General features: G+C 33.3%; 1 protein-coding gene across 4 annotated transcripts in view; it reads left to right on the top strand.

Annotated features, from left to right (window-relative positions):
- The window catches only part of FSTL5 (follistatin like 5), a 688,045-nt gene that overhangs the window by 207,663 nt on the left and 468,178 nt on the right, over nucleotides 1–12,204 (top strand). The gene's annotated exons all lie outside the window — the stretch shown is intronic.

The following is a 12,204-nucleotide window of genomic DNA, read 5'->3' as shown; positions in this document are numbered from 1 at the left end:
TTTCCAACCAATTTCCACCTGTCAAAATCTTAACCAATTTTTTAAAATCCCTAATCTAATCTGACTTCTATTAGGAAGCTTTTATTACTTTCCCTCAAAATAAATGTCTTCCTCCAAAATTTCATATCAATTTGTGTCTCCCATGTGACAAGTTTTTTTAAATTATAAAATATTTATGTTTTAATTATCTCATATCCCTACTAAAATATAAGGCCCTTCTGAGACTAAACACATGACATGTATCTTAGTATCCTTTTCAGTACTTAGGTGATTACCTTTATGTAGAGAGTTCTATAACATAACCTCTTCATTCAACAAGGAGAAAATGGGTAGAGGAAAGAAACAAGGATAATCACCAAGTTATAAACACCATAAAATATCAGTTCAGTGGGATCCTGTGGCCCTGGAGCCTGAAAGAAATCCCTGGAAAAGAGCATCGATGCCAGATACGTTGGCAGGGTAGGGAAAGTGAGGTGCCAGATCATGAAATAACTCCTAAATTTACACAAAACTTGCCATATCTGTCTGCCAACAATGTAAAATAGGAAAACAATATTATTGTCTAAGCAAATTACACATGATATAAAGGTGTGTGTACAGAAGATCATCATATGCAAATTAAAACATTTATAAAAGGATAAAAGTTTTTTATGCATTACAATATAATGTTTTGTTTTGTTTTACAACTTGTAGAGAGTTTATCAACAGTTTGAAAGTAAGCAAAAGCCAGTGATGGGAAGAGCACCACAATGAAAATATTCAGAAAGCTAAGAAAACAGTTCAATTAATGAATAAAATTAATAAAATACTCTTTAAAAGTAACTAAAAAACTTTAGTTTTGGTTAAGCAATAAATTAAAAATATTGATTTCATTTTGTGGAAAAATGAAGACTCCAAATATCGTATGCAGAAGTTATGAACGTGGAATAAGTTGCAAAACCAAACTGGTTTTTCAGAGAGTGGAAAATAATAAACAGAGTGATATGGGGCAAAAACAAAATATAGAGCTACAGAATAGAAATAAATTAATAAGACCAACGACTTAGAGGTTCTAGTGGGATGTGGGCTAAATGGGATCTTAAATACATATATATTAAAAATCCTAATATGGTAATCGTTATTATTGCTAGTATAATTAGTTTTAAGATATTTAAATTATATTTCTGCTATGTGGAGCTTAATTTTCAGACACATGAGAAAGGCAGATAAGTATCAGAGCTTATGAATATAATGGAGATAAACAATATCTTTTAAAAAAAAGACTTAGGAACTTGGCAATTTTACATTTCAAAAAAGTATCCTGTTACTGGGGTGAATGGAAAGAGAATTTCTTATTTTCATATATATTAGAGAAACATCACAATAGATTGTCATTTCAGCTGAAAAGAATATGTTGGACTTAATTCCTTGACTATAAGTGATATTTCCTTGACTATAAGTGATACTAAAGTACTAAAACAATTTACTAGGCAGGAGTTTGGGAATCTTTGTATTATTTCCCATATTTATATCCTGTTCCTTTTACCCTGTCTGCAGTTCTTTCTTTTATGAGGACATAACAACTTTGCAGATTGGTGCAATTAAAGGTATTTGGACTCCACCCTCAATTGCATCATTTTAATCTACAGCAGATTTATTTATTGTCCTTGTGTTTACCATTGTTATTACTATTCAAGAATATTGAGACTATTAGTTAAAAATTCCTTCCGAAACTTACCATGCTATTCACAAATTATATTTATTTATAACCACTCAACTCCTTTCTTTATGTTCAAAGCTATCCTTTTTCTTCCTCTCTTTCCAACTCATACTCTATTGTTCCAGAAATTGATTTTCTCATAGCCCTCCTTGTTCTGACTCACATTTTTTTTACCTAGGCCAGGATGATAGCTTCCTCACTTGTGTTGTTTCTTTTCTATCCTCCACATAGATTCCTTCTTAAAACTAGCTTCCACCACCCTAGTAACACATCCTTAACATAGCCTGCAGGGCTGTCTGTTATCATCCTTTCCCCAACTGGCTAACCATAACTTCTAACAATCTCAACTGTAATGTCTACGTTTTGGCAACACTGAATCACCTTGTACATATATTCACACCTTTGCTCAAAATCTCCTTTTATATTCTCTTCTCTACATGACTTAATTCCTATACAGTGCTGGCCTTTTCTCCTCTAGAGTATCTTCCAGGACCCTACTGGACTGAGTTATGTGTCCTTCCATCATGGTGGTTAGATAGCACTTTTGAGGTAGTATTCTGTTGCTTCCTCCTTGACCTTTGTCCAATTCAAGCAGTGGTTTGAGTCTGTGTCTGTTACCTCAGAGAAGGTAAGTGCACGAAAAGCAAAAAAAGCCTGCTTTTATGCCAAACACCTAAGCTGGGGGAATTGGGAGGATTCAGAGAATAAACAAAGTTTTTGGAGAAATTAGATATGAAAGAGATTTAAACGACAGTTGGTAGGGACAGAAGTTGGAGGTTGAAGGAAATGAGTTGATGAGAGTGGAGAGTGCTTTACATCCTAAATTTTTTTTTTTAAATGTCCAAAGCACTTGAGTGACCATGTGAATAGGAATTGGAATTGTATCAATAATGAGTTGTGTGTTCTGATCCTGAGGCCAAAGTATTTATCTCCCATGCCTTGCTATTTCAGAAAACCCTCCCTAATATTGGCCTAAAGCCTCAAAAGAAAAAAGAAAAAGCCTCAAAAATGACTGAAACTGAAGTTTTATAACTTATTCATGGAAATATGATGTCTCAGATATGGTAATAAATTGATCCTTAGGAAATAAATGCTCTTTTTTGTAAATAGTAGATACTCAAGTTTTATTGAAGAAATGAGTGAAATAATCAGTGTTTTAACTCAACCATATTTTCCTTGGTAGAAATTGATAATCACTGACTTCTTAGATTGATGCCAGGGCTAAGAATTGGTTGTGCTGGAGATGGATTATACTGGTTTAGGAAAGCCACTTACGCACACTTCTTAAATTGAGGCTCAGTAATGGCATGTTTGTATCTTGAAATGGACATTGTGGAAATATTTTACAAAACAGAATTGGCAAGTGCTACAAACAGTGCTTTCTGTTAGACATTGATCACCACATTACTGGTTAAGACTCAGAGCTGGAAGAACTCAGACATTTAAAGGATATTTCCAAAAAATTGATCTTATGACAACTATTATAAATATGGCTCTTAAACAACTCTACAATTTGCTTCTAATGTATTAGGCATAAAGAAAAGATGGAGTAAGTTTAACCAATCATGTATCAAACATACTTTTTAGGGGAAAAATGAAAAACTATTTAGTCTGATGCTTTATGGCAATCCTGAGTTTCACTATTCCCTTAGAAGATGCCAGAAGGCGTAGAGAGAGCTGTATCTATGACTTTAACCACTGGTTCAACCAGAATGGTGACCATTTGATTTGTTTTACATATTGGGCTTTGATATAAGATTTTCTCGAAGCAATGATTTTCAGAGTTAAACTAGATTTTAAAAACCAATCATGAAGAAGACATAACCTTTTATTTATACACACACGTATATATACACACTCATACCTATGTCCTCTAAAATAGTAGTTAGGATTGTTTATGAGTGTATTTTCCCACTAACTACATAAATTGGCAATTTTTAAAGTTGCTGCCTGTTATCTACATTCTGTATCGAATTATATAAAAATAAATATCTTCCGGGGCTGGCCCTATGGCTTAGCGGTTAAGTGCATGCGCTCCACTACTGACAGCCCGGGTTCAGATCCCGGGTGCTCACTGACACACCGCTTGTCCGGCAATGCTGAGGCGGCATCCCACATACAGCAACTAGTGGGATGTGCAACTATGACATACAACTGTCTACTGGGGCTTTGAGGAGAAAAAGGGGAAAAAAACAGGAGGATTGGCAATAATGTTAGCCCAGGACTGGTCTTCCTCAGCAAAAAGAGGAGGATTGGCATGGATGTCAGCTCAGGCCTGATCTTCCTCATAAATAAATAAATAAATAAATAATCTTCCAATCAAAATCCCAGCAAGTCATTTTGTGGATATCGACAAACTGATTCTAAAGTTTAAATGAAGAGGCAAAAGACCCAAAATAACCAAACCAAAATTGATGGAGAAAAACGAATTTGGAGGACTGAAACTGTCTGACTTCAAGACTTACTATAAAGTGACAGTAATTAAGACAGTGTGGTACTGGAGGAAGAACAGACAAAAAGACAAATGGAATAGAATAGAGAGCCCAGATATAGATCCATGCGATTATGGTCAACTAATCTTTGACAGAAGAGTAAAAGCTATTCAATGGAGGAAGGATAATCTTTTCAACAAATGGTGCTGGACACAGTGGACATCTATATGTTAAGAAAAAAAAAATCTGTCTAGAGACCTTATATCTTTTACAAAAATTTAACTCAAAAGGGATCACAGACTTAAATGGAAAATGCAAAACTATAAAATTCCTAGAAGATAACATAGGAGAACATCTAAATAAGCTTTGGTTTGGCAATGACGTTTTAGTTACGACACCAAAGGCACAATCAATGAAAAAAAATTGATAAGTTGGACTTCATTAAAATTAAAAACTTCTCTTCTGTGAAAGACACTGTCAAGATATTGGGAATCTGAGAGAAAATATTTGCAAAAGACATATCTGATAAAGGGCTGTTATCCAAAATATACGAAGAACTCTTAAAACTCAACAATAAGAAAAAAGACAACTGAATTAAAAATGGGTGAAAAATATGAAGGGAGACCTCACTAAAGATGATATAGACGTGGCAAATAAGCATATGAAAAGATGATCAAAGTCCTAAGTCATTAGGGAAATGCAAATCAAAGCAACAAGGAGATACCACTACTACCTCTTAAAATGGTGGAAATCCAAAACACAGACAACATCAAATGCTGGCAAGGATATGAAGCTACAAGAACTCTCACTCATTGCTAGTGGGAATGCATAATGGTACAGCCACTTTGGAAGGCAGTGTGACACTTTCTTACAAAACTAAACACACAATCCAGTAATCATGTCCCTGGTATTTAACTAAATGAGTTGAAAACTTATGTCCACACAAAAACTTGCATGTGGATGTTTACCATAGCTTTATTTAAAATTGCCAAAATTTGGAAGCAACCAAGGTGTCCTTCAGTAGGTGAATGGATAGATAAACTGTGGTACATCCCTACGATGGAATATTATTCAGCACTAAAAAGAAATGAGTTATCAAGCCACTAATAGACTTGAAGGAAGCTTAAATGCCTACTGATAAGTGAAAGAAATCAATCTAAATAGGCTGCGTTCTATGTGATTCCAGCTATATGACATTTTGGAAAAGGCAAAATTATGGAGACAGTAAAAATATCAGTGGTTGCCAGAGGTTCAGGGGAACAGAGAGAGGGATAAATAGAATGAATAGAGTGAATTCTAATGCATACTATTGAATTTGGTTGATAACAAAGTGTCAATGTTGGTGCGTGGATTGTAAACAACATACCATACTGATGCTGAATGTTGATGGTGGGGAAGGCTGTGATTTTTAGGGGGAGGGAATATATAAGAATTCTCTGTACCTTAAAATTTTTTTCTAATTTTCTTTTATTGTGGTAAAATACATATAACATAAAAACTATCAATCATTTTTAAGTGGACAGCTCAGTGGTACTAAGCACATTCATGTTGTGTAACCATCACCATTCTTCTGAGTTTTCTAGAACTTTTTTCATCTTGCAAAACTGAAACTCTATACCCATTAAACAATAACTCCCCATTTTCACTTACCCCAAGCCCTGTCACCTACCATTCTACTTTATGTCTGAATGATTTTGACTACTCTAAGAAGCTCATATAAGTGAAATCATACTGTATTTGTCTTTTTGTGACTGGTATGGAACTCTCTGTACTTTTCACTCATTTTTGCTGTGAACCTAAAAATGCTCAAAAATAAAAAAATAAAATCTGTTAATTAAAAACATAAAAATTGAGCCATTAAAAACACTTTTCCATAAAGAAAAATGATTTTTCAAAAAAAAGCATATTAAAAGTATTAAAAATAATTTTTTGAAGTGGATTTTAAAGTTAAAACTATTTATTTATTTTTTGTGAGGAAGATCAGCCCTGAGCTAACATCCATGCTAATCCTCCTCTTTTTTTGCTGAGGAAGACCAGCTCTGAGCTAACATTTATTGCCAATCCTCCTCCCTTTCTTCCCCAAAGCCTCAGTGGATAGTTGTATGTCATAGTTGCACATCATTCTAGTTGCTGTATGTGGGACACGGCCTCAGCATGGCCGGAGAAGTGGTGCGTTGGTGCACGCCCGGGATCCGAACCCGGGCCGCCAGTAGCAGAGCGCGCACACTTAACCGCTAAGCCACGGTGCCGGCCCTAAAGTTAAAACTTTTAAATTCTAAAAGCCATATTCTTCTTTTAGCAGTCATTTCTTCCTATAGTTATAACAAATTGCTATGTCATCATTTCTCTCTCAATTCCCTATTAGCCGTATGGCTGGTCTGACTCGAACAATCAGCATAATAATGAATCTGAGCCAAATCTACCCTTCTATTACAATGTTTGATCTTCACTTTAAAATTTTTATTTTGCTACTTAACATTTTTTGTGAAAATATCTACCTTATTTACTATCTATCTACTGCTTTAAATTTTAATAAGAAATAAGATGTTTTTAAAGTTTTGGATTTATTCCAAAGCCTGAAATATTTTAAGTCTCACAAATGATTTAGCATATATCTTTTTGCATTGCATAGACTTATATAAAATAAAATACTTTTCTTTTATGGCTGCTAATTGATTTATTTTCTTATTTATTATATGCATCAACATCATTCATAGGGGAGAGTGGCAGTTAACTACTAAGCAAAAGAAACACTTTTTTTTAACATCAATCAAAACTTTTACAGAACTAAAAGATTTTAGAATAAATATTTTGGTTTTCATAATCATAGTCATCTAAAAGAAGATCTTAAATACCACATATTCACACATGATCTATCTATCTGTTTTGTGTATCTGTCTATCTATCTATTGGCCTATCTGTAATGTCAAGACATTTCTAGCAACTAATGGAAACTGCTATTGAGTGAGATTTCCTTGGCTTCCAACACATTTCTATGATCTAAATAAATCACAGACATGATGAAAGTATTTTTATCTGGTAAAGTGTGTAACCCTCAGTACTACTCAAAGTTTTCAATGGGCTAGAGGTATTAAATTAATGGAAAAATCTCAGGTCCTAGATGGAACTTGGAAAAGATAAAATTAATGAATAGGAAAAATCTTTGTACTCATTGTTATCAAGGTGACAGTTGACGTGGGAGTTTTGAGAGCATATCTTAGGCTCTTTCAGTGTTTTGCTGTCATAATTAGAATTATCATACTGCAGTTGAGAATATCAAATATGAAGTAACTGTTGCCATATTAGTGATCTCAAATCATCTAACCTCTTGTACGACAAATCAAAAATCATCTGCACTGACAAAAATTTATTTGCAGAATTTGGATGGATGCAATTTGACTAATCTCTGGCTTTTTTTGTAGTTATCTTTTTCATATTTACTTCTTTTAAAATAAATCTGATTACAGAATTACATGAAGGTGCTTGCAGAAGTCCAATAGATTGTTTAAAATAAGATGGAGAAGAAGGTTCCAAAATTTACTGAACTACAGATGTGTGACCATTCAAACTGTCTTCCAATAGTGGCACACTGGGCAAACTTTCAGGCAGGCGGCCTGGTTTTGACCTACTTCACAAAGTAGCAGCAGGAAATACATATCCCAATCATTGAAGGTCATAAAAAAGATCATACTATGCTCAATCTTCCACAGGCATTGGAGTATTTACTTGAACTATCACTTGCCATGAAGTTTGTGAGGGCTGAATGTGTTTTGTTAGAGTTTACAACGTGCGAAAGGAAATTGTATTTTGAATTTACTGAAGAGTTTCACAATTTTTTCGTATGTTGATAGCAAAATGTCACCAAAATATTATACTTATTTCTTTTTTTTTTTGGTGAGGAAGAGTGGCCCTGAGCTAACACATCTGCCCATCTTCCTCCACTTCATGTGTGGGACCCTGCCACAGCACAGCTTGATGAACAGTACATTGGTCCGCGCCTGGGATTTGAACCTGCGAACCCCGGGACGCCAGGCCAAGTACATGAACTTAACCACTATGCCACTGGGCCAGCCCCTATACTTATTTCTAAATCAAAATACGCAATTATATAAGTGTGAAATTTTTTTTTTTTCCTTTTTTTTTACATGAGGGAAATTCTTATACAATGGATATTCTGGAAAATTTTAGGTGTATTATTTGGAAACACATGTTTCAACACTCTCATAAATACATTTCCAATGGGCATAATAAAAACTAGAGTTATCAAAAGCTGTTCTTTATTCATTCCAATGATTTTAAGTCAATATATTCTACATGCCAAATCCATAGTAAATGATAATTCTTAATAATAATAATAACTATATTTGTTAAACACATACTCTATGCCAGGCACTTTCAGTGCATCACCTCACATCATCTTCTCAATGACTACATGATACTGTGATTATTATTATTTCCATTTTATTTATTCTTTTAAATAATACTTATAGAGTTTCTTCTATGTTCTAGTTAGATGGGAAAACTAAGGCTCACTAATTTTGACAAACTTGCCTAAAATCACACTTGTAGTGACAGTTGGAATACAAATAAAGGACTCTGACTTTAAAGTCCATTTTTGTAACTATTAACATGATATAAAAACAAAATAGATAATGATAAAATCTTAGAAAAAAAAGCAACTTAGAAAATTCAAGTTAAAATAATTTTGCATTTTGTAGAGCTGAGGCTATTTCTAGAGTATGCAAATATTATTTAAATTAGAAAATTATGAGTATATGATTATTTAATGCAGGTGAAGTTTAAATATTAGGCATTCTAGAGAAAGCTTACTAAGTACATTTCTCAGACCTTAGCTTTTATTAGAAACTATATTTGGCCAAACATTCTTAAATAAAAGCATTTTTTGGATGAGGGTCAATCTAAGGATGATTTGTTAGTTCCCTCTTATTTTACCATTTGAACATCAGGCCCAAAGAGATTGCAGCCTGGCTGAGGTCAGACAAATGTATAATAGAAAAGCAGACTATAATCTGGTTCTCTGACCAAAAACCTGTTGTTCTCTTTAACAAATCAAAGTTAACATAATACTTACATTTTGTACCTTAATATTACACATTTTTATGAGACAATTAACACCTCAAATAACTGCACTCTAAATCAATTATGTTTACATTCCACTATAATCATGAGAGGTAGTCAGCTCCTCAAAATCGGGTTCTTCCCTCCCTCTGCTGTGACTGTTTTAAATTCAGCCTCAGTCTGTTTCTTACCCTGTCTATGCCTGTATCAGCCGTCTGAACTCCTAACCCATTCCTTGAACATGACCTCCACCGTGACATGATACATTATCTGTGAGGTCATACCTGGTATTATCCATCTCACTCTCCTTTGTGCCTCTCTAAATGGGCACTCTCAAATCCTACTTTATGCCCTTGGTAAGCCACTAGAAAAAGAGTCAATGACTGTTCTTTTTATCTGTCCCATAGCGACTACTATAGCACTTTGTACATAAAAATAATTACATCTTATTAAAGTTTATTTCAATTTAGATTCACTCTAAGTACCTGTTTGATAAAGTATACATTATGTAAATCACTTGAAGAGAATTGTATCGTGATTGAGAATCTCAAAAGAACATCTTTAGAATTATGTAGAATTATTTGCTTTATGACTTGGTATCTTAACATCTTTTAATGTTTCAGCTTTGTTTGTTTGTTTTAAATCTGTTTGAGGAATTTTTGTAAAGCTCCGAAAGCATAGAAATTACAAAATGATGTACTTGTTAAATAAATAGCACTTTTTGGGGAACAAATGTTATTTTATTAAGTTATGAGATAGCAGGATATAAGTTCTTGATTAAAATTCATTTAGTGTGTTATCTGACTAAATGTACTTAAAAGAAATCTTTGACATGTTGATCAGATTAAATTGATTTAATCTCAGCTGAAACTTCAACATTAGTCATGGATAATTACTGTCAGAAAGGATATGTTCTAGCTATTCATTTACATAATATGAGCTTTCTTTTGGATTGCATATGAATTAATTAAATTTCCTTTAATTGCAGCAGCTACATGCAACACACAGCTTCTAGCTAGTGTAAAATAGTTCATTAACTTCTACAAAATGCCCGATATTCTAATACAAATCTCTGAACTGGAGTACAAGCTTTAAGAGGAAAAATATAAGAGGAGAGAATCTGGGAAAGCTACTCACCAACCTAGATATATCAGAAGTGACCTCATTTTATAGCAGAGCATTCCTCCCCAAAAAAGGAAATTGTACTGATTTAGTTAGCCACCTCAATTTATGACTAAAATGGGAAATGATCAGTCTCTCTTGATAAACATTAAACTCATTATTTGATAATAAAAAAATAAATAAAATACTCTCTTGATAAATTTTAAACTCTTTATTTGATAGCAAGAAACTCTTTATTTGTTAGTAAGATAGGAGGAAAATAGAGAAAATATAAGATATAAAATTATACAAAATACAACTGAGTCAAATTCCTGTTATAACTGAACATTAAAAAGCAATAAAGTTGAAAAATTTGCCCAGCATTATTTCCACCTAGCTAATCAGTTGTGTTCATTTTTCCATATCTTTTCCTAGTTTCTTCCAAAGATTTGCATTATTTTATATGGTTTTAATCATAGCGTAAACTCTTCATTTTTTTCACTTAAGAGCATTTCATAATTGTTTACCTACTCTTTTTCTTTGTGTTATATTTATTTTAATTATAAATTAGAAATTCATTAAGTCAAAGGCCCAAAAGTGTGATCCCAGAAACAATACTATCATCATCACCTGGGAACTTAGAAATATTAATTTTGGGCTGAACCTCAGATTTACTGAGTCAAGTGGAGGCAGAATCTATGTTTCAACAACTTCTCTAGGCCATTCTAATACATGCCAAACTTCAAGAACTACTTCAGTAAATATATTTTCCAACATGTACTAAAATATTTCAATGAGTCATTATCAATTATTTAAAATAACACTACATTGGGAAGCTTTGTTGAATAAACTGTATTTTTTTTTTTTTTTTTTTTTTTGTGAGGAGATCAGCCCTGAGCTAACATCCGCCAATCCTCCTCTTTTTTTGCTGAGGAAGACGGCCCTGGGCTAACATCGGTGCCTATCTTCCTCCACTTTATATGGGACGCCGCCACAGCATGGCTTACCAAGCAGTACTTCGGTGCGCGCCCGGGATCCGAACCAGCGAACCCCGGGCCGCCGCAGCGGAGCGCGCGCACTTAACCGCTTGCGCCACCGGGCCGGCCCCAAACTGTATTATTTTTTTCTTATATTTTTCTTTTAAATTTTATAGAATGTTTTCTTAACAGCTGAAATATGGTATCAAAAAGTAGAAATATTTTAAAATTGTTTTCAAGAAGATTTGTTCCAATTTATATTGCTATCAAAAAATCTTAATTAATTTTTGAAAATATTCTGTTGATAGTGTTGGTATTTTTTTTGAAATTTTTATTTTGCTCAATTCCATTTGGAAATAAGTGCATACATATAAGAAAATAAAAGTACTATATGGATTTCATTTATAAAAAAGCAAATAAAATTGATTCTTTAAATACTGTTTCATTTGCATGTCTATCCTTATGAAACTTGGTTGTTAAAAGATATTAGTAATAATAATAACTAACACTTAAATGGAGGTTTTTGTGTGCCAAGTCCTTTAATCTTGACAACCCTATGAAGATATGCTATTATCCCTATTTTTCGGATGAAGAAAATGAATTACAGATGTGTTAAGTACCCACTCAAGATTCTGAAGTTTGCAATTGGTAGAGCTGTGATTTAAACTCTGGATAAGAATCCATGTTCTTAATCATTATAATGTCATCATGTAAAGAGATGGTTTTAAACGAACAAGCTGGAAATATGCACTAAGTATCTAAGAAAATGACTGCAATTTAAGTTTATAACCTTTCAAATCTTTCCTTCTTTGCAATATATAGTTCTCGTTGATGGTTAAAATATGCATACACACATATGCATGTATATATACGTATATACTTATATCTGTGTGTTTATATGTGTGTGTATATATAC

The sequence above is a fragment of the Diceros bicornis genome, chromosome 11 (assembly GCF_020826845.1).
Source record: "Diceros bicornis minor isolate mBicDic1 chromosome 11, mDicBic1.mat.cur, whole genome shotgun sequence".
NCBI classification, from domain to species: Eukaryota; Metazoa; Chordata; class Mammalia; order Perissodactyla; family Rhinocerotidae; genus Diceros; species Diceros bicornis.
The sequence above is the reverse complement of the archived record's forward strand: the minus strand, read 5'-3'. Positions and strand labels throughout refer to the sequence as shown.